The sequence below is a fragment of the Podarcis muralis genome, chromosome Z, assembly GCF_964188315.1.
Source record: "Podarcis muralis chromosome Z, rPodMur119.hap1.1, whole genome shotgun sequence".
Lineage (NCBI taxonomy): Eukaryota > Metazoa > Chordata > Lepidosauria > Squamata > Lacertidae > Podarcis > Podarcis muralis.
Window position 1 is genome coordinate 27,520,882 of NC_135673.1, and position 21,461 is coordinate 27,542,342.

Sequence of the window (21,461 nt, forward strand, 5' to 3'; positions counted from 1 at the left end):
ACAGAACTCTTTGGCATCCCACTGATGATGAGGAACCATTAGTGAGCACTCTTTGGGTTCAGTGAGTCAACCCAGCAACAAATCCACCTAACACTTGTCTCATCCAGCCCACACTTTGTCAGCTTCTCTGAAAGAATAACAAGGGGGATTCTGTCAAAAGCCTAACAGAAATCAAGTTACTTTACATCCACATCAATCCCCTAATCCACCAAGCTTGTAACTCTATAAAAGAAAAAAGTTTTTGAGAAACCCATGCTGAGTCTGAGTAATCGCAGCATCCTTTTCTAAGTGCTTGCAGACTGTTTATCTGATGCAGGGCCCTTCCTAGTATTGAGGTCAAGCAGACTGGTCCAGCAGACCTGGGTCTGCTTTGTTCCCCTTGTTGAAGCTGGGGACAACATTTGCCCACCTTCGGTTTGCAGGGACCTCACCTGTTCTCCAAGAATTCTGAAAGATGGTAGACAGAGGCTCTGAGATTACACCTGTTAGCTCCTTTAGTACCCTTGAGTACAGCTCATCGGGTTCTAGAGATTTAAAACATGAGAAATGAAGCTATTTGTAACAGTGTTTTACTGAAAATTAATGAAAATATAAATATAAATATATTTTTTAAAACTGAAATTAAAATGCAGCATGGCAATACAAACAATGTGTCAACATATCTTTTTAGTGGTTACTCACTAGCCTGGGCAAATATTTATTTATCCGGAGCATTTGTAACCCCCTCTTCAGCCAAAAAGGCTCCCAGAGCAGCTTATATAATGATCAAAACAAGACAGTCCCCACCTGAAGACATACAATCTAAAAAATATAGCACACAAGGGAAAGGGGACAAGGAAGGAAGAGGAAAATCAAAACTCAAGTACCAATTTCTAAATCATGAAATACTCACAAGTCACACTCATGCTTTCACCACAGATGCAGCTTATCATCATTCCAACTCTCGTTCAGAAGCCAAGTTAACTCACATGCCCAACGACAACCCCAGTTGATACAGGTTCTTCCCTAGCAGCAAGCCTATCTGTAACTAATTGTCCTGGGGGAGTGCCCTCTCCACAACCCATAGGAGCTTTGCCTGTGGCTAGACTCACAGTTAAGTCAGGCCCCACATCATCCCTGCTTCTGAGTGTGCAGTGGTAGCCAAAGTCATTTTGGTCCCTGACGTGCAATAGCAAATGGCATCCCACTCTCTACCCACCTGTCTAAGTCTATCAACATAGTACAGTAGGCTTCTGACACAAGTTGTTCTGACATCTGAGATGGGATAGTGGTGGTGAGGAAACAAAAATATTCTTCCCCCAGGAAGTAAAATTACAACAACAAATTGAATTTTATTGACACCGCCTATCAGTTGCCTAAGATGGCTGAATCACTCTGCCTGTTGTTAGAGCTGGCCCCAACAGATAGTACCCTCCTCCCAAGTCAAACCTCAAGGATGGTCAGGTCCAGAAAAGCGCACAAGTGCCTCTCCCACGCCTGGCAGTAAAAATGCAGTGATTTTGCTTCCATTTTATGAAACCCCAAATTAGGTGGTTACAGGAAGTCGTATCACTCTACCTGTTGGAAAAGCTGGTTTTGAAAGGGTATATTCAAAGAAACTCCCTGAATGATCTGTTATATATGCGCCTCAGGAATGATTCAGACTTTGAAGGAGAAAATTTCCCAGCTCATGCACCGTCACACAGCCACCCAACCCTCCAAAGATGCTTCGGCGGCTGATCTTTTTACAGGGTGATCAAGTGGCTTTTATTGAGTTGAATACATTTGCTCACTCGGTTTTGGAGAGTCGTCCTTCATTTATTCTTTCCCTTTGGAAGTACTTTCGGGTGCAAATTGCTGCTATCTGAAGTCTTGAACTGAGAGGCTATTATTCTCCATGCTCAGATTAAATTAATTTTGAACAGTTTAATGCAGCATGTCCGAGCTTCAAGTCCAAGTGGTGTCAAATCTATTTCTCTGCTTTTTTAAGCTGCACCTTCAAGGGCAGTATGACTCATGCTGAAAGTATTCTAATGGATTTTGCTAAGAGTTATTATTTTTGTTTCATTTGCAAGACATCAGGCAACAAATGATAATCATTTTCTTCATGAATTTATAGAAAAGGAGGCATCATTCTGAGCCACTCCAAATAGGAATGTGCCTTGCTATTCAAATGAAATCAACAGGGAGGGGAATGCAGACACCATTGCAGCGAGATGTATTAAAAGCTAATGGGAAAAGATGAGGAACTTATGCTATGTTTTTTGGTTTTTTTTTGTGCAAAGAAGGAAATACCTTAGATGGAAGCCTGCGTAGTAAAATTAAGAGGTTTTTATTGGTGGGCTGTCTGGGTCTGGTGTACTGTATTAGGCATGGAGTCCTTGGGGTCCACCAGATGATGCTGAACTATAGTTCCCAACTGCCCTAGCAAGCATGGTCTATTGTCAGGGATAATGGGGCTGCAGTCCAGGACCACAGTTCCCCTGCCCATGAACTACATGGTTCATTGCTGTTTGCTGAGTTGCAAAGTCATCATTATCATCAACATCATCTCCAAAGCTTTCATAAATCTCCCTATTTATTCTCTGCAAGCTGAAGAAGGCTTTGGAACTCTCCATGAAGGAGGTTTCTCTCCCTGTCCATGGATGTTGCCAGCAGGAATCCTCCTTTTTAATTTACATAGGTATTTAGCCTACTGTTCTTTTCTTCTGCCCTGTGTTTTAATCTGCATTTTAATTTAATTATGTTTTTAAAAGCCTGCTTAAAAAAACCTTTTAATCATCTCTTATCAGATTTTTATTATGTTTTTGCTTAATACATTGTGAGGACAAGTTATTTTCCATTATGGATTTTTTTTTTTTATTAACCACCTTGAATATTCTTTATGCAATGGTTAAGTGTGCAGTGGAGGCTGTTCAATTAGGACGGGTGGGTTACTGCCCCACCAATCTCAGTTTTCCTTGAGCAGTGCTGTAGCTACAGAGATGGGGGGGGGGTGGCTGGTTTTTTGCCCTGGGTGAAGCCTCCAGACAGTGCCGGATTTACATATAAGCTTAACAAGCTATAGCTTAGGGCCCCACTCTCTTGGGCCCCCCCCAAAAAAATTAAAGGAAAAACAACAACTGAATGTACATTTCCAAAATATAAGGTAAAAACAAATAAAATAAAACCTACATACAGCAACAGTGTTTTGTGCTGTGTAGGCTCCTGTGATGTAAGTAATGGGCCCGCCTGCTATATAAAGGGCCCCATTACCTTCAGTAGCTTAGGGACTCATCAAACCTAAATCTGGCCCTGCCTCCGGAGAAGCACCACTGAGGCTCCCAGCCTGTGTGTGTGCTTGCAAATGCACGTGTGTTGGGATATACCAAACTGGGTATTTGGCCCAGGTGAAATAAAGCCTACTTTCGTCCCTGCCTTAAGACAGCCCCCACCTGCCTGCGTTCTTACTTACCACTAGTCCAGTGTGTGTTCCTGGCTCTCAGCTTCCTGCTCCTTAAAGTCTCAGTTTAGCCCTTATAGAACTCAGCAGGAAGTAGGATGGAAACAAAACCAGAATTAGTTAACTCTGTCACTGGCTCCACCTCTGGCTATCATTGACTCCAGCCAGGGCTTAGGTGGGCGCCATTGCTATTCTCAGAGAACTATTGCTATTCATGGTGAGTTCCAGCACCTCTTTTTCTAGAAAAATAGCACTGACTCCCTGATTTCTGCCGTACCTGTCTTAGGCTCATAGATTTCTTTTTTGTTGTGTTTCCAGGCACAGGGCTGAAATTTAAAGCTCCATGTCTGAGTGGTTGTTGTTTTTTGTACTGGTGCTTTCCCTGGGAAAACCCACATTTTACCTCTGATTGCCATTTGCTCTGATTCAGCAGTAAGACACAGGTTTTGCTGAGGAAAGCACTGAGACAAAGAAAAAAGCATTGCTTGAACACAGAGCTTTAGTTAGAGCACAAACCTGTGCCTGGAAAGTGCAGTGCAAAAGGAAGTCTGCATGTGCCCAGAAGAAGCACCAGTCACCACTGAGAGCCTGTAACCACATGCAAACACATAGCTTGCCATATCCACATAGACAGCTGATTAAGTCACAAGTGTTGCCAATCACTCATGTAGGAGTGAGATGCACACTTGCCCTCTATCTGCCCAATATGCCTCCCCAATCTGCACCATCATCAGCTGTCCATTCAGGGATGTAAGATTCCAGTAGTTCATACACATATGAAATCCTGCGGTTATAGGCCCAGCTTTTGCAGTCAATTCAGTGTGGTAGGTCAGATGGGTAGGCATGAAGGAAAGGCACAATATTGCTGCCACTTCCCTGCACATGCATGGGACTTACCAGGGAACATGTCATCCGATTTCACCCAATTACATGCAACAATGAGGTTCCCGGCAGCCAGAACCCTATCCCAGAGAGAGGTAGACATCCCAATCTTATGTTCAGTTCTCCACATTTTAGCTCAATTTTCTCCAAATGTACCCATTTTGCCTAATACACAAAATTCTGCTTTCCTTAACACAATGCCTTTCTGCTTTCCTTAACACAATGCTTTCCTTAACACAATGCCTTTTTTGTATGTTCTTTTCCCTAATACTTGCATTTGTATGCCCTTATCACCCTAGTTTATGCAATTTAGTACACGTGACTTGGCTGGAGAACAGCATTGCAAAACTTGGAGGTAGGCATCCCAATCTTATGTTCAGTTATCCACATTTTAGCACAATTTTCTCCAAATGTACCCATTTTACCTAATATACAAAATTCTTGCAATCCTGCTTTTCCTAACACAATGCCCTTTTTTTGTATGTTCTTCTCCCTAATACAGTGGTACCTCGGGTTACAGATGCTTCAGGTTACATATGCTTCAGGTTACAGACTCCGCTAACCCAGAGATAGTACCTCGGGTTAAGAACTTTGCTTCAGGATAAGAACAGAAATTGTGCGGTGGCGGCACAGCAGCAGCAGCTGGAGGCCCCATTAGCTAAAGTGGTACTCAGGTTAAGAATAGTTTCAGGTAAAGACAGACCTCTGGAACGAATTAAGTTCTTAACCACAGGTACCACTGTACTTGCATTTGTATGCCCTTGTCACCCTAGTTTATTCATTTTAGTATACATGACTTGGCTGGAGAACTGCATTGCAAAATTTGGAAGAGTGTGAATTTTGAAGGTTAGTTGTTTTGGTTCGCATATTGTTTCAGAAAGTGAGAATTAGGCGGGTTCGCCTTTAAATGCAAGCTGATTCAAAAAAAACATTTTACATCCCTGGTTGTAGGTCATGACAATGTTTATTATGCAACTCAGGAGAAGAGCAGCAACAAAAATCAGGAAAAGGGAGCAACATGTTTTAGAGATTAGAGATTGGAGTGGAGTTGCTCATGATAAGGTGGTCTTCTTCCCATCCCCCAACTTTGGCACAAAAGTGTCAAGCATCGCTAGTTACCTTTTCTGATTGCCGTTCTAGCCTCACAGTTTTGCATCTTTACCTCTTTGCCTTTGAAAATTAACATCACTTATGTTATGGACCCAATAAGAGCCTTTTGACATTAATATCCTGGGGGTTGGAGGGAGAAGTCTTCATGTCAAGATCTGATTTAGCTTCACAATCAAGGACATAAATCCAGTACTGATGTGAGTTAAAAGGCAGTGACTGGAAGCTGCGTCCTCAGCTCTTTTGTCATCTCAGGATAATAGACCATAAATAAGTGCCAATGTCAGCATCTGGGGTAGTCAATCCATTCTCTGCAATAAGTGGCTGAAGCTGCCGGCTTTGTGCTGCACTCACGTGGACTGTCTCAGTTCCCTCCACATGTGTGGTCAGCCAAGAATCAGAAAGTGGAGAACTAAAGATGTCTGAGATGTTTGACAAAAACAGGAGTGGAAATTGCCCATGATAGTCACATGTCAGTGGGTTGTACACAACAGTGGATGGAGCAACATTTATGTATCCATCCTCCATGCAGGCAAGCAAGAACCATTATTAGAGTTTAAATGCACTTTCCAGCAAGGCACTCAGGGTTCAAAGCAGGACCAGTGACTTGGAGAGAGTTCAGATAGAGGGATCTGGGGGGCTGCATTTGCCTGAGGTTCCCCATCCATAACTTAGAGAACTAAAATTTCGTACATGTGTTGTCCAGTAATGTCTTGATTACCGAATACATTTGAAGATGTAGTTGTGCATTATGCCTAATAATAATAATAAAAGGTAAAGGCACCCCTGACCATTAGGTCCAGTCGTGACCGACTCTGGGGTTGCGGTGCTCATCTCGCTTTATTGGCCGAGGGAGCCGGCGTTTGTCCGCAGACAGCTTCCAGGTCATGTGGTCCGCATGACTAAGCCGCTTCTGGCAAACCAGAGCAGCGCATGGAAATGCCGTTTACCTTCCCACCAGAGCGATACCTATTTATCTACTTGCACTTTGATGTGCTTTTGAACTGTTAGGTTGGCAGGAGCAGGGACCAAGCAATAGGAGCTCACCCTGTCACGGGGATTCAAACCACCGACCTTCTGATCGGCAAGTCCTGATCACCTGTGTCCCTATATAATAATAATAATAATAATAATAATAATAATAATAATAATAATAATAGTTTATTTATACCCGACCCATCTGGCTGGGTTTCCCCAGCCACTCTGAATGGCTCCCAACAGATTATTAAAAGCACAATAAAACTTCAAACATTAAAAACTTCCCTAAACAGTGCTGCCTTCAGATGTCTTCTAGAAGTCATATAGTTGTTTATTTCCTTGACATCTGATGGGAGGGCATTCCACTACAGGAATAGGCATACTTATACACACACCTATTTTTTGTGAATTGTTGCTGGACTTCTTTGCAGAATAGATTTCCTGGAGCATAGGATTATAAAAAACCATAAGAGCTGCCCTCCTAAAATTAAAAACAATTCAGAATCTGGTGTACTTTTGTGCGCAGTGGCCTGCAAAGCTCATAGTCTCTGACAGTACAGGAAGGGAAGCATCTGGTTCATTAAAAAACAAATCCCTCTGGGCATTGGGTGAGTTCATATGTTGAGATTCTTCAAATACTGCTACTAAATCTATGGTCTCTCAAGCCTGTGCGGTGAATCAGATGAGAGAAAGATCGAATTCTTCAACACAGACTTTACCAATTTGTATGGAGGGCACAAGGAGAAGGGGACGACAGAGGATGAGATGGTTGGATAGTGTTCTCGAAGCTACAAACATGAGCCTGACCAAACTGCGGGAGGCGGTGGAAGACAGGAGTGCCTGGCGTGCTCTGGTCCATGGGGTCACGAAGAGTCGGACACGACTAAACGACTAAACAACAACAATGGACAGATAGGTTTTTTAAAGGGGACTTTTGAGAAAGAAAGAAAAACCCTGATCACACCCCCCAAAAAAATTATTGTGAGGATGTTTGTTTTTAGAAATACAGAAAATATTTTGCAAGACCCATACGAATACTTAAGATAGTGTTTGTATCACTCTGTAATATTCGTTTTGCCTGTTGAGAGATAGCTCTGTTGCTTTAAGTTCACATTAGATACATTGGATTGTATTCATTTGAAGAGGTCAACACACCCCACAGTTCTGGTTCTGATACAAAGATTGCCAAGCTGTGCTGACCTGCACCTCCAGAGTAATGTGTGGATCAGAACTTACAGCTGTAAGTTCCTGTATACCTCCATGTTGCACAAAATTTCATTCACACCAGCAGGTACTGCAGTGTGAAAGGAAGATTAAAGATCAGAATCCAGTCTGCTGAACAGCTGATAAGCAGAGAGATCCAGGAGAATCTCTCCCCCCACATTTCCCACTCCCCATAGCAGCTGTGATCCTGCAGGTTCTGAGTGAGGCTCTGCAAATAGCTTTCCTAAAAATAAAAATAAAATAAAATAAACCTACTTGTGGAGCATCACCACCACTACCACGACCCATCAACTACTTAACTGTTCAGACAGTCCTGGGGACAGGGTGGGCATGCCACACAAACAACATTCCTTTAGGAAATCTGCCTGTGGAGCATCACCACCAACCGCAGGATTGACCCACCAGTTGAGCAATGGATCTGACGATGGGGATGATAATCTGCAAGCAGTTATTTGGAGTGGATGATGTGGGGGGGGGGGGGATTCCACAAGCAACTTTCTGTAAGGAAACCAGCTGCAGAATCTTTAATGGGCTGCAGAATCACCTGTTGAAGAGAGGAGACAATGGAAGAGCAGGGAATGAGGCTCCACAATCTGTGGAGAAACCTGAAGGGCTTCAGTTGGTGCACTGCCTTGTACAAACTTCCAGGCTTGCAAGCAGATTCCAGGCTTGCAAATGGATTTTTCCTTGAATCAAATACCACCAAATGAGCACTGAACTTGCGCGATAATCCATTACGTTCCACTAATGGCTTTTACGCTGTATGAAAACTCAAATATAATGTGCAAAATAAAAGGAAAGCAGAATAAACTGCAGTGTGTGTGTAGTCTAGGACTGACATGGGATGCAATGCTTAGTGATCCATTCTTTCATACTTCCTGAATGTTCTCTTTCAGGTTTATTTTATTTTGTTTATTTCATATGGTAAGGAAAACCTCAAAGCGGTTTCAGCCCCACCCTTAACAAAGGGTTTCAACTCCCACTCCCAAGTAGCATGATGAATTAAAAATATCTTGAGAGAAAATGAATGATAAAAATAACTATTTAATTAAAAACCCCTATTTAAATGCAAATTTATGTGAAAGGTTTTGTTTTTTTTTTAAAAAAAAGAGCATGTGGAAATGGGATTCAGCAAACCTATGAGTGAATGTGTGTGGAAGTTGCACAGATGGGTAAGGTCCTCTCCTCTATTGAGCCTTCAAGGCAGCTTAAAGGTAAAGGGACCGACTCTGGGGTTGCGGCACTCATCTTGCTTTATTGGCCGAGGGAGCCGGTGTACAGCTTCCAGGTCATGTGGCCAGCATGACTAAGCCGCTTCTGGCGAACCAGAGCAGCACACAGAAATGCTGTTTACCTTCCCGCCAGAGTGGTACCTATTTATCTACTTGCACTTTGACGTGCTTTCGAACTGCTAGGTTGGCAGGAGCTGGAGCCAAGCAATGGGAGCTCACCCCATCGCGGGGATTCGAACCGCCAACCTTCTGATCAGCAAGTCCTAGGCTCTGTGGTTTAACCCACAGTGCCACCCGCGTCCCACTCAAGGCAGCTTAGGAACCCAAAATAAAACCATTCATGATATTATACAAATGAAACCAAACTAAAATCTATCCAAGTACCATAATCCTGGAAGAGAAATATCAACAGCAGCAAGATAATAATAGGAAAAAGAAGAGGAAGAAATACCTGCTGAATTCTCAAGATTCTTTTGACTTAGTATCAAAGATTGCAGCTGTGCACACATATACATGAAATGGGAATAAGTCCCATGGAACTCACTGTGGCTTGCTGCTGAATAGGATGTAAGGATGTAATTGTGAATGAAAGTAGGCGAGGGGCATTTCTGTGGGGTGGGTCACCTACACAGAAATGTTTCTACTCCCATTGCCAGTTGCCTAGCTTCCTGAAAGTAGGATTTCCAGACTTAAAACTTGGATGGAGAACCTTTGGGCTGCCATATGTTGCTGAACTGTAAGTGCCCTCATCCTTGGTCACTGGCCATGCTTGCTTGTAGTCTAGAAACATCTGGAGGGCCAAAGGTTTCTCACTCTGCCTTAGATGAAGATCTTAAGGAATCAGCAGGTTCATACAAGAGAAAGCTGTAGTTCAGATGTTCATATTGCATTCTTTTCATCTATAATACATTAATGGAATAAGGCTTCATGATTTATGTGCCACATATTGCCCATTTGCACCTCTGTGTGTGCACAGGAACGTTTATTTATCTATTTGAAACATCCTTCCATTAAAAAAAAAAATCCATAAGGTGGATAGAGGTTATAAAAAATCAACATAAAATGTTAAAGCTACAACATTATCAAGAGAACAAAATTTATAAAATATATATATATCCAGGGATGTGTTTGTTTGTTTTTATAGGAATTTGCATAAAATATCTCAAAGCAATTTCACAATAAAAACAACAATTTCATATATAAAAACAATTGCAACAATTTGATATGTAAAAACAATTCCAATTCCAATATAGACTGAGAAAGCGAACTCCACTAAGACTTGTTGAAAACAGAAATAAGCTCGAAAAACACAGTAAGGGCAGTACCTATCTAGCATTTGTAGAATAGTGGAGATGTACAGTTGGAAGGGACCCTGAGGATCATCTAGTCCAACCCCCTGCAATGCAGGAATATGCAGCTGTCCTATATGGGGATCAAACCTGCAACCTTGGTGTTATCAGCACTGTACTCTGGTGCTGGGGAGGGACCACTATGCTAAAGGCCTAATTCCTACATAATATAGAGTGGAAGTTTTGATGAGATGGGATCTGCTAGAGGCCGCCTCCTGCAAAGAATAGTGATCAGCTAAATATATAAGGGTTCAGATGATCTTCTAGTGTTAAACCACTCTGCAGATTGTAGATCTGTGAGATGAATACGGTCCAGCTAAGAACCTCCAGAACCCTTAACAAACTAAAGCTCCCAGGATTCTCTTTTTTTTTTTTTTTGAATAGATTTTTATTAGTTTTCCATAAGCAAAAAAGAAACAAAGCAAAAACATAAGCAAACACAAAGTCGACTTCCCCATACCACCCCTTTTCTGCATTCTTGTTTCATGATTTTTCAGCAACCCTTTCATAATAAACTTATTTATATTTCATAAATTTAACTTCTATAAATTATTAATACAACTGTAGTTCTTTATCTCTTATTACTCTGAGCCCCTAATTTTCCAAATTACAACAATTTTTAAGATAATCTTTGAATTTGTTCCAATCTTCATCCACCGCCTCTTTCCCTCGGTCTCGAATTCTGCCAGTCATCTCTGCCAGTCCCATATAATCAATCACCTTCATCTGCCATTCTTCCAATGTGGGTAAATCTTGCGTCTTCCAATACTTTGCTAGAAGAATTCTTGCTGCTGTTGTGGCATACATAAAAAATGTCCTATCCTTCTTTGGCACCATTTGGCCCACCATGCCCAAGAGAAAGGCTTCTGGTTTTTTAATAAAGGTTCTCTTCAGAACTTTTTTAATTTCATTATAGATCATTTCCCAGAAGGCCTTAATCTTCGGGCAGGTCCACCAAAGGTGGTAGAAGGTTCCCTCCGTTTCATTGCATTTCCAACACTTATTGTTGGGCAAATGATAGATCTTTGCTAACTTGGCCAGAGTCATGTACCACCTGTAGATCATTTTCATAATGTTTTCTCTTAAGGCATTACATGCTGTGAATTTAACACCAGTGGTCCATAACTGCTCCCAGTCAGCAAGCTCAATGTCATGCCCCATGTCCTGTGCCCATTTAATCATGCTAGATTTCACCATTTCATCTTGAGTATTCCATTTCAACAGCAAGTTGTACATTCTTGACAAATTTTTAGTATTGGGTTCTAACAGTTCTGTTTCTAGTTTTGACTTCTCCACTTGGAAGCCTTTCTTTCTGTCCTGTTTAAAAACTTCATTTATCTGTCGATAATGTAGCCAATCTCTGACCTTAAATTTCAGCTTCTCGAAACTCTGCAATTTTACTCTTTCACCATCCTGTTCTATGATTTCAGAATATTTAGGCCAATTAGAACCCATATTCAATTTTTTCACCTCTTTTGCCTCCATTGGTGACAGCCACCTAGGGGTTCTACTTTCAAGCAAATCTTTATACCTTATCCAAACATTATACAAAGCTTTCCTCACCATATGGTTCTTAAAACCTTTATGCGCTTTTACCTTGTCATACCATATATATGCATGCCAACCAAATCTGTTGTCAAATCCTTCAAGATCCAAAATGTCTGTATTCTCGAGGAGCAGCCAGTCTTTCAACCAGCAAAACGCTGCTGATTCATAGTAAAGTCTTAAGTCCGGCAGGGCAAAACCCCCTCTATCTTTTGCATCTGTTAATGTCTTAAATTTTATTCTCGGCTTTTTGCCCTGCCAAACAAACTTCGATATGTCTTTCTGCCACCTCTTGAAACAGTCCATCTTGTCTATTATTTGTAATGTCTGAAACAAAAATAACATTCTAGGCAATACATTCATTTTAATGACAGCAATTCTGCCTAACAAGGAAAGTTTCAGCCTTGACCATATGTCTAAATCTTTCTTAACTTCTGTCCAACATTTATCATAATTGTCTTTAAATAAATTCACATTTTTCGCTGTCAAATTCACCCCCAAGTACTTCACTTTTTTTGCTATCCCCAAACCTGTTTCATTCTGGAATGTCTCTTTTTCTTCATTTGTTAGATTTTTCTCCAAGACTTTAGTTTTTTGTTTGTTCAATTTAAATCCTGCAACTTGACCAAATATCTCAATCAGTTCTAAAACTCTTTTTGTACTAGTGTTTGGCTGCTGCAAAGTCAGAACTAGGTCATCTGCAAATGCCCTTAGTTTATACTCTCTCACTCCGACCTGAATTCCTTTAACCAACTGGTCCTTTCTAATCATATTTAACAAAACCTCCAGGACCAGTATGAAAAGTAGGGGAGAAATAGGGCATCCCTGTCGTGTTCCTTTCTCTATAGCTATCTCTTCCGTTATCACATTATTCACAATTAGCTTTGCCTTCTGCTCAGAGTATATTGCACCTATACCATTTTCAAAACCTTGGCCTACCCCCATCCCTTGGAGATTCTTTTTCATAAAGCTCCAACAAATGTTGTCAAAGGCTTTCTCCGCGTCCACAAAAATCAAAACCGCTTTTCTGTTAATGTTCCTTTCCAGCAGTTCCACAATGTCTATTATATTCCTCACATTGTCAGACATGTGTCTTCCCGGGAGAAAGCCAGTTTGGTCCTTATGAATCTCACCTATCAATACTTTCTTCAGTCTTTTTGCTAAAATGTCTGCAAAAATTTTGTAATCCACATTTAGTAATGATATCGGGCGGTAGTTCTTAACCTGATTCTTTTCTGTCTCAGTCTTTGGTATAAGTGAGATAAAAGCCTCTTTCCACGTTTCAGGTGCCTTTTTCCCCTCCAGTATTTCGTTGCAGACTTCTTTCAATGGTTGCACTAGACCTTCTTTCAAAGCTTTATAATATCTGGCCGTCAAGCCATCTGGTCCTGGAGACTTTCCCAGTTGTGCCTTTTGAATGGCCTCCTCTATTTCTTGTTCTGTTATTTTCTCATTCAAAATCAACTTGCCCTGTTCTGAAATTTTAGGTAGTCCATGATTTTTAAGAAATTCATCTATTTCTTGATCGTTCACTGGCCCTTGTGTGTATAATTTCCTAAAAAAGCTTTGGAAACAATTACTTATCTCATTTGGCTTGTGAATGTTCTTTCCCTCTATCTCCAGGCAAGTAACTGTATTCAATTTTTGCCTCTTTTTCAATTGCCATGCAAGGAGCTTCCCACATTTGTCTGCTGACTCGAAAGTCCTTTGTCTCATTTGTTTAATTTTCCATTCTATCTCTTGATTTGTCAGTTCCATGTATTGCGTCTGGTAATACTTTATCTCTCTCAAAATTTCTTGAGACTTTGGTTTTGACCTCAGTTTCTTTTCTCCTTCCTTCATTTTTTCTAAAATTCTTTCTTTCCTTTCATTTTGCTTTTTCCTCTTGATTGCATTCTGTTGTATCAGGAAGCCTCTCATCACGGCTTTACTCGCGTCCCAAATTGTTCTTTTTTCAACATCTGTTCTCAAATTTATCTCAAAGTAATCTTTCAGTGTCTTTAGGGCCTTTTTACAGAATTGTTCATCTCTAAATAAGGAGTCATTCATTCTCCATCTAAAGGATCCAGTTGTTGTCATTTTCATTTCCATCTTTACAGCATTATGGTCGGAGCAGGTTTTTGGGCAGATTTCTACTTTTTTAATCTTTGTAGCCATCACACTAGATACCCAGATTTGATCAATTCTTGTCCATGTCATTTTAGATTCCGAGAAAAAAGTTCCCTCTCTCTCGAGAGGATTCTTTGTTCTCCAAATGTCAATCAAGTCCATATTTTCCGTCATCTCGAAGAAAGTCTTTGGTAGTCTTCCATCTTTAGATATTGTCTGTCTTTGTGCCTTATCCATATTTGTAGAAACCACTCCGTTCATGTCCCCCATCATTATTATTTTGCAGTCAAGATAGTCCAGTAAAGTCTCATGCAACTTCTTAAAAAATTCTGCCTTCCCATCATTTGGTGCATATATTCCAATTATCAAGTATTTTTCCCCCTGGATCTGTACTTCAATTGCCAGATATCTTCCTTCTTCATCCTTAAATTTTAATTTTGGGTCCAATTTTTCTTTTGCATAAATCACTACTCCTCTCTTTTTTACTTTGTCGGAAGATATAAATTCTTGTCCTAATCTTTTGTTCACCAACAGCTTCCTATGTGCTCTGGTTATATGAGTTTCCTGTAGACATATCAGATCCAGTTGTTCCCTTTTCAAAATGTAAAAAACTTGTCGTTTTTTTCTGGGATGGTTCAAACCATTACAATTCCAACTTAGAAGTTGCAGAGACATTTTGTTTGTTAGATGTTTGATCCTCCGACTGCTCCAAGCTTTTCTTCCTCTTCAGTTGGCAGTTGTGGTAGTCCAAATGATAGATTTGCAATGTCCGTTAGCCCTCCTCCTTCTGATGTTAATCCTTGTCCTTCTTTTGCCGAGTCCACCGTACCTTTCTGTAGGTCCTCTAGGTTTCTCTCCAAAAAGTACTCTTTCTCCTGTACTGTTCTTATTCTTACTTTCTTCCCTTTGTAGTTAAAGGACAGCCCCTGTGGAAATTCCCACCTGAAGGGTATAAAGTTCTTCCTCAACAGATTGGCAAGGTCTCTGTAAAAAGTCCTCACTTCCAAGATGTATTTAGGGATGTCCTTAAAGATTTGAACTTGAATGTTTCCAATCACCAGAGCTTTTTGATAATGAAGGTTCAGTATCTTGTCTCTTTCCTCTTTGGTTCTAAAGGTAATCAGACAATCCCTTGACTTCTTACTTTGCTTTCTACCAAGTCTGAAAGCAGTTGTTATCCCCACTTCATCTTCCTCCAGATCTCCTTGCCAATTTTCCAGAATTGCCTCTGTGAGAAATTCCGCCAGATTGTCCTCTTCTTTCTCTGGAACCTGTCTAAGTTTCAGATTCCGTTCTTTCCGTTGTAATTCCAGTAAGGAGAGGGCCGCTTCATGCTCATTCACCTTTTTCTCAATCGGCACAAGTCTTTCCTGTGTCTCACCTGCAACAAATTTCGCACTCTCTGCAATTTTCCTCGTTTCTGAAGATTCCTGGATCAGTCTATTTATAGATTCTGTATTTGTTGCCACTGATGTGGTGTTCAAATCCAATCTTGCTGTAAGTTCTGTCAATTTCTTTGAGTTTTCTGTGGATTGCTTTGTTAAGGCCTCAAGGGATTGATTTATTTTAAGCAGTGCCTGTGTCATAGATTCCATTGATGCTGCTGTCACAGTATCCGGTGCAGGCACTGTGTTGCCAGAGATTGAACCTCTTTTCTTTTGTGTTAGTTTAGCTTTAGATCTGGTTCTTATCTCCTCTGCCGTGCCACTCATATCCCAAGGCCGTTCTCACAGGAAAAACTTGCAATGGAAAATCCCACTATTAGTCAGGTACTTTGCAATTTTTTCCCTCTTAGCCCTCAAGAGGGAGCAGTTAAAAGTTTCCAAGTTAGAGACAACAAAGAAACAGAAAGCCGGATGTAAGAAATCTCAAGTCCGCCATTAAAGTTGTAAAACTTTTTCTCCAGTTTAAATTTAGATAGTCCAATATCAGTAACAAAGTCCCATTCAAATCTTAAGAGTCTTAAAACTTTTTCCCCATTTAAGGTATAGTCTATATCCACTTCAAAGTTGTTCATATTGCATTCTTTTCATCTATAATACATTAATGGAATAAGGCTTCATGATTTATGTGCCACATATTGCCCATTTGCACCTCTGTGTGTGCACAGGAACGTTTATTTATCTATTTGAAACATCCTTCCATTAAAAAAAAAAATCCATAAGGTGGATAGAGGTTATTAAAAATCAACATAAAATGTTAAAGCTACAACATTATCAAGAGAACAAAATTTATAAAATATATATATATCCAGGGATGTGTTTGTTTGTTTTTATAGGAATTTGCATAAAATATCTCAAAGCAATTTCACAATAAAAACAACAATTTCATATATAAAAACAATTGCAACAATTTGATATGTAAAAACAATTCCAATTCCAATATAGACTGAGAAAGCGAACTCCACTAAGACTTGTTGAAAACAGAAATAAGCTCAAAAAACACAGTAAGGGCAGTACCTATCTAGCATTTGTAGAATAGTGGAGATGTACAGTTGGAAGGGACCCTGAGGATCATCTAGTCCAACCCCCTGCAATGCAGGAATATGCAGCTGTCCTATATGGGGATCAAACCTGCAACCTTGGTGTTATCAGCACTGTACTCTGGTGCTGGGGAGGGACCACTATGCTAAAGGCCTAATTCCTACATAATATAGAGTGGAAGTTTTGATGAGATGGGATCTGCTAGAGGCCGCCTCCTGCAAAGAATAGTGATCAGCTAAATATATAAGGGTTCAGATGATCTTCTAGTGTTAAACCACTCTGCAGATTGTAGATCTGTGAGATGAATACGGTCCAGCTAAGAACCTCCAGAACCCTTAACAAACTAAAGCTCCCAGGATTCTCTGGGGGAAAGTCATGACTGTTTAAAGTGGTGTGATACTGCTTTAAATGTATAGTGTAGGTGGGGCCTAAAGCTAGGCTCCCCCCCACAAAAAAGGCCACCTTATCCAATAAACTAAGGAAAAGCCATTCATCCAATCTTGTAAAATGCTCTGAATGTCCCCCGCCATCCCTTTCACCCCTCTGCCCATGGATTTCCAAAAAATAGCTGGACTCAAAATATTGGCTTAAGAGACTCAAGAGCCAGACAAACCCATTTCCTAGGAAAAAGCAACTTCCAAATTTGGGAATTTGGAGTGGGGAAGGGGATGCTTAACCTTTCTTCAAATAGCTCTCCTGAAGGAAAACAGTTAGTGGCCTTATGCTGCACAAGAAGATCCTTACAGTCAATGTTCATTTCGTGCGAGAGTTCTGTTGCTGCCCCGCACCCCCCGCACATTGGTGGAGCGCATATAAGTGTGCCATGCTCCCATTCCGCCACCATTCTAACCTTTTAATGACTTGTTTTGTGATGTTTTCGGTCACTTCTGGGTTCGGCACTGTGTGCATGTGTGAAATTGTGTGTCTTTTGGGTGCACATTAATTGGTTGTTGCCTGTGCTGGATAAGATCAAAAGGTCCATCAAGTCACATGTTCTCTTAAGCTGTCAACAATCAGATGCTTCCAAGAATCACATATGCAAGATGTGAAGGCACTAGTCCTTGCCCACTGTTGCCTCTGCACTGCAACTGGTATTCAGAGATAGACTAATTCTGCTCATGGAGGTTCCATGATTGTGAACCACTGATATAACAACAACAATTTATTTATACCCCACCCATCTGGCTGGGTTTCCCCAGCCACTCTGGGTGGCTCTCAACAGAATATTAAAAACAAAATAAAACACCAAACATTAAAGACTTCCCTAAACAGGGCTGCCTTCAGACAGGCCCAAACAGAGGGGGGGGCCATGTGGGCCACTTGGCTTGGGCCTCTGATTCCAAAGGGGGCCTCAGTCAGCATATTCACAATCACAGGGGATGCACTGGGACGAATTCGGAGGCGTTTATCCCCAGGGTAAAAAAAGGGGGGGCACATATCTACCTGGCCTGGGCCTCAGCCTGGCTCTGCAAGGCCCTGCCTTCAGATGTCTTCTAAAAGTCAGATAGTTGTTTATTTCCTTGACATCTGATGGGAGGGCGTTCCACAGGGCAGGTGCCACTACCAAGAAGGCCCTCTGCCTGGTTCCCTGCAACCTCTCTTCTTGCAGTGCGGGAACCGCCAAAAGGCCCTCGGAGCTGGACCTCAGTGTCCGGGCTGAATGATGGGGGTGGAGACGCCTCTTCAGGTATACCTCTCCTTCATGAGTTTTTCTTAACGAATGGTCTAACTGTAGCCAAGGACTAAAGCTAACATAAGAGAAAGAAAGGGAAAGGAAAGAGTGAAGTGGTAGATATGAAAAGGATTTGACAACAGCAAGGAAAGGCATATTTGGGGGGGGGGCAGCAGAAACAAAAGAAATCAAATTACTGTCAGTCACATTGGGAGATAAAAGTGCAAGCATTGATACCTTGATGATACTGTAGTGAGCCAGAATGAATAATGCAGAAATAGACATCTTCAAGTATTTATTATCCTTATTATATGTGCTAGAGTGAGTGCATAGAGAAGAGCTGGGATGGGATAAATATGGTTCATTTGCATAGGTGCTCAAAAGACACACACCACTGCTATAACTAGAGCTTATGAATATGGGCTAAAAACAAACTTAACAGATGGATGATGACAGCTTGACAGCGCAAGCCTATGCATGTTTACACAGAAGTAAGCCCCGCCATGTTCAGTGCTGATTATTCCCAGGTAAGTGTGTATTCCTTACTTTCTGGAGAGCAAACTTCACTGAATGCAATGTGTATTTCTTCTGAGTAATCATGCATAGGATTGCACATTAAGTTTGCAATCATATGCACATTTTCTGAAGAGAACCCCCTGTTGAGCTCAGTGGGATTTCAAAAGCATGGGGGTCCAAGTAAGTCTTACTCAGACCCATTGAAATTAATGGGCCTAAGTTAGCCATGCCTGTTAATTTTGATGAGTCTACTCTGAGTAGGACTAGTATTGTGTGCAACCTGTGCTTCTGGCCACCCTATAAACCATGTAATGTTGTTATCTCTGGTCTTTTCACTGCAAAGGTGAGTAATAATAATAATAATAATAATAATAATAATAATAATAAAAAATCCCTATCACAGATTTAAAAGTTCAAATATGTATGAAGCATGCCTTAGTCACCTGGAGAAATGGGGATTTTGGACTAGATGGATTTATGTTCTGAGGGCTGGCTATGATGCCGGGGTCAGGTGGAGTAGCAGTGGCAGTCCCCTCCCTAATTTCCCAGCACATTCCTCTTTGCCAGAGATTAGAATAATGTGTTTCAGAGGTGTGTCATGCACCCCCTAAACTAGACTGCTGCCCACATCTGCACTGGATGATGCTGTGCTGTTGTCAGAATTGAATATTCAGTTGCCAGCCAGCTGACAGCTGCACATGGAAGGGTGGTGGGACTGAGAATGCTGTCTTATCCTTTAGCTCAGGTGGTAATATTTCTTTGGTTAAGGTTCTGATCCAGGAAGGACCCTCTTCTTATCTCCTCATGGGAGATATTACAATCACACTAAAGTACAATACCATACAGTATACCATCAGGCATGCACAAGCCTCCCACTCCCAGAACTTCATTTGTGGGAGGAAATCAGCAACGGGAAGCTCCCTTGAACGCGACAGCCCCTGACAGAAAATGAATAGAGGATGCAATGGGGGCCATAGCTCAGCATTACAGCGTCTGCTTTGCATTCTTGTCATCTCCAGGTATGGCTGAGAAAGACCCCTGTATGAAACCATGGAGAGCCACTGTTTGAAACCATGGAGAGCCACTGATAGTATGTAGAGACAATGTTTGGCATCTACTGCAATAAGCCACCTCAAAGAAACAAACAAATAGCTGAGCAGTCTACTCATTGCCATTCCCCTTATGAAGCCTACATGACAGTATATTCCATTTGCTTGACCATCAGTATAAAAACTGAGATGTTGGCATTGAGCTGTCCGTAATGATGTGTGAACCTTTCTCTAAAGCATCCAGAAAATAAATTAAATATCAAGACCTATCACTGCATTCAAGAGCACAAAATACATTTTCTTCCTTTTGCCAGAACTGCTGCCTTGCACTTGTCCACTTAGAGCACTGGGTGACATCTTAACTGCTGTTCAGTTTTGTATTTTTCTGTTCTACTGGATACTGTGGAAACACCTGCTTGTCACTATCCTAAACATTTATGCTTCTTCAAAGGCAGTGTGTGTGTGCGTGCGTGCGTGCGTGCGCTCCCTTCATTAATATTGGAAGAGGCAATGAAATGTATTCTGTTTGTGCAACCGTGCTGCCTTCTCAAGCATAGCCTTTCCTACTGGGGGGTGGATTGGATGAGGGCTTTTCCATTACTCAGAATTAGAGGTGTAAGAAGGTGCAGAATAGGAATTATCACAGTTCAATGATACATTTCAGCCAATATAAGGCCAAAAGTAGGGTGTTGAGCAGGACAGCTGAGGTGTTCTCTTCGGGGAGTCACAAGAGTTGAACATGCATTTGGTACCTGGACCTAAAGATTCCCCACCATTGAAATAGTACAAATAGTTTGGTGCTATGTGAACTTAACTCCCAAACTACTACAAAAAAGAAAGAAAGAAAAAAGGTTGAAATGGGGGCAGGGATTTAATGACAGTGACAGCTTTCCAGGATCCCCAGCAGTGTTTGATAACAGAAGTTGGTTGGTTGGTTGGTTGGTTGGTTGGTTGGTTGGTTGGTTGGTTTAATGCTGACCTTCAGTTGAAAGATTTCTAGTGCTAAAGGTCTAACACAGACTAGCATGCTTTCTAGATTGCTCTGTTTTTAAAAAATATAAGGCTCTGTCGAGAGCTTTATATGAATTACCTAAGAGACTATTCCCTCCCTAAATTAGATACTGAGAAATAAAAACCAAATATGTAAATATAATGTATCCATTACCAAGAAATTAATTTCAAAAACAGATGGGTTTCAGAAGGGCTGTTGCCAAATATTTTTGAGGTTCTTGTGCCAGAGGGCAGTTTGTTCACAACAGAGGAAAATGTATTCCATTAAACTCTGGACAAAAATGATTCCACCCCCCTTCTCGAATGGCCTTTTAATGGGCCATTGGAAACGAGGGCATAAGGATCAACTGAGCATTACACCCCTGAGAAAATTGTGGGCTTATCATATGGGGCCCTTCACTTCTCCAGAATTGAAGAAGGTACATAAAAAGATCTTAACTTTAATAAAAATTAGTGCGCTAGAATAATTAATTCCAGTTCGGTCTCCAGAGACTAAGAACTCCCTTCAAATTTACAGCCTCCTTTCTCTTCACATACGTGAAGCTAGATTTCATTCCATTCCAATTTCAGCTCTCAACAAAAGATACTGAGCTATGCCGGCCAGCTGATGACGAACTCTCATTTTTACATGAGACGAGGGAGTCTAATTGTGCAGCACATAATGTTGTGCAGAACATAATATTCGAGGCACAGGACAAGAGGAAGTGTCAACGAGCCCTTAATCTGTCCTTCAGGGTCTTTGAGGGTAAAATGTTAAAACTTGACAACAAAACTGCTCTTTTGTACTTTGGTTCCACCAAATTTGTAGAGCACCCTTCATCATGTCAACATGGTCCCAGAGTGGTTTATAGCCATGTACAAAATGCAATGGGGAACGTTGAGA

The 21,461-nt window shown here is 41.2% G+C and overlaps 1 long non-coding RNA gene across 1 annotated transcript; it reads right to left on the minus strand.

Moving 5' to 3' along the window:
• Positions 1 to 203: 203 nt before the first annotated feature.
• Positions 204 to 18,029, minus strand: LOC144326192 (uncharacterized). Its single transcript, XR_013391388.1, has 3 exons — positions 17,926 to 18,029; positions 17,774 to 17,806; positions 204 to 524 (listed from the first exon to the last, which is right to left on the minus strand). It is a non-coding gene; the product is annotated as an uncharacterized LOC144326192 (long non-coding RNA).
• Positions 18,030 to 21,461: the final 3,432 nt, after the last annotated feature.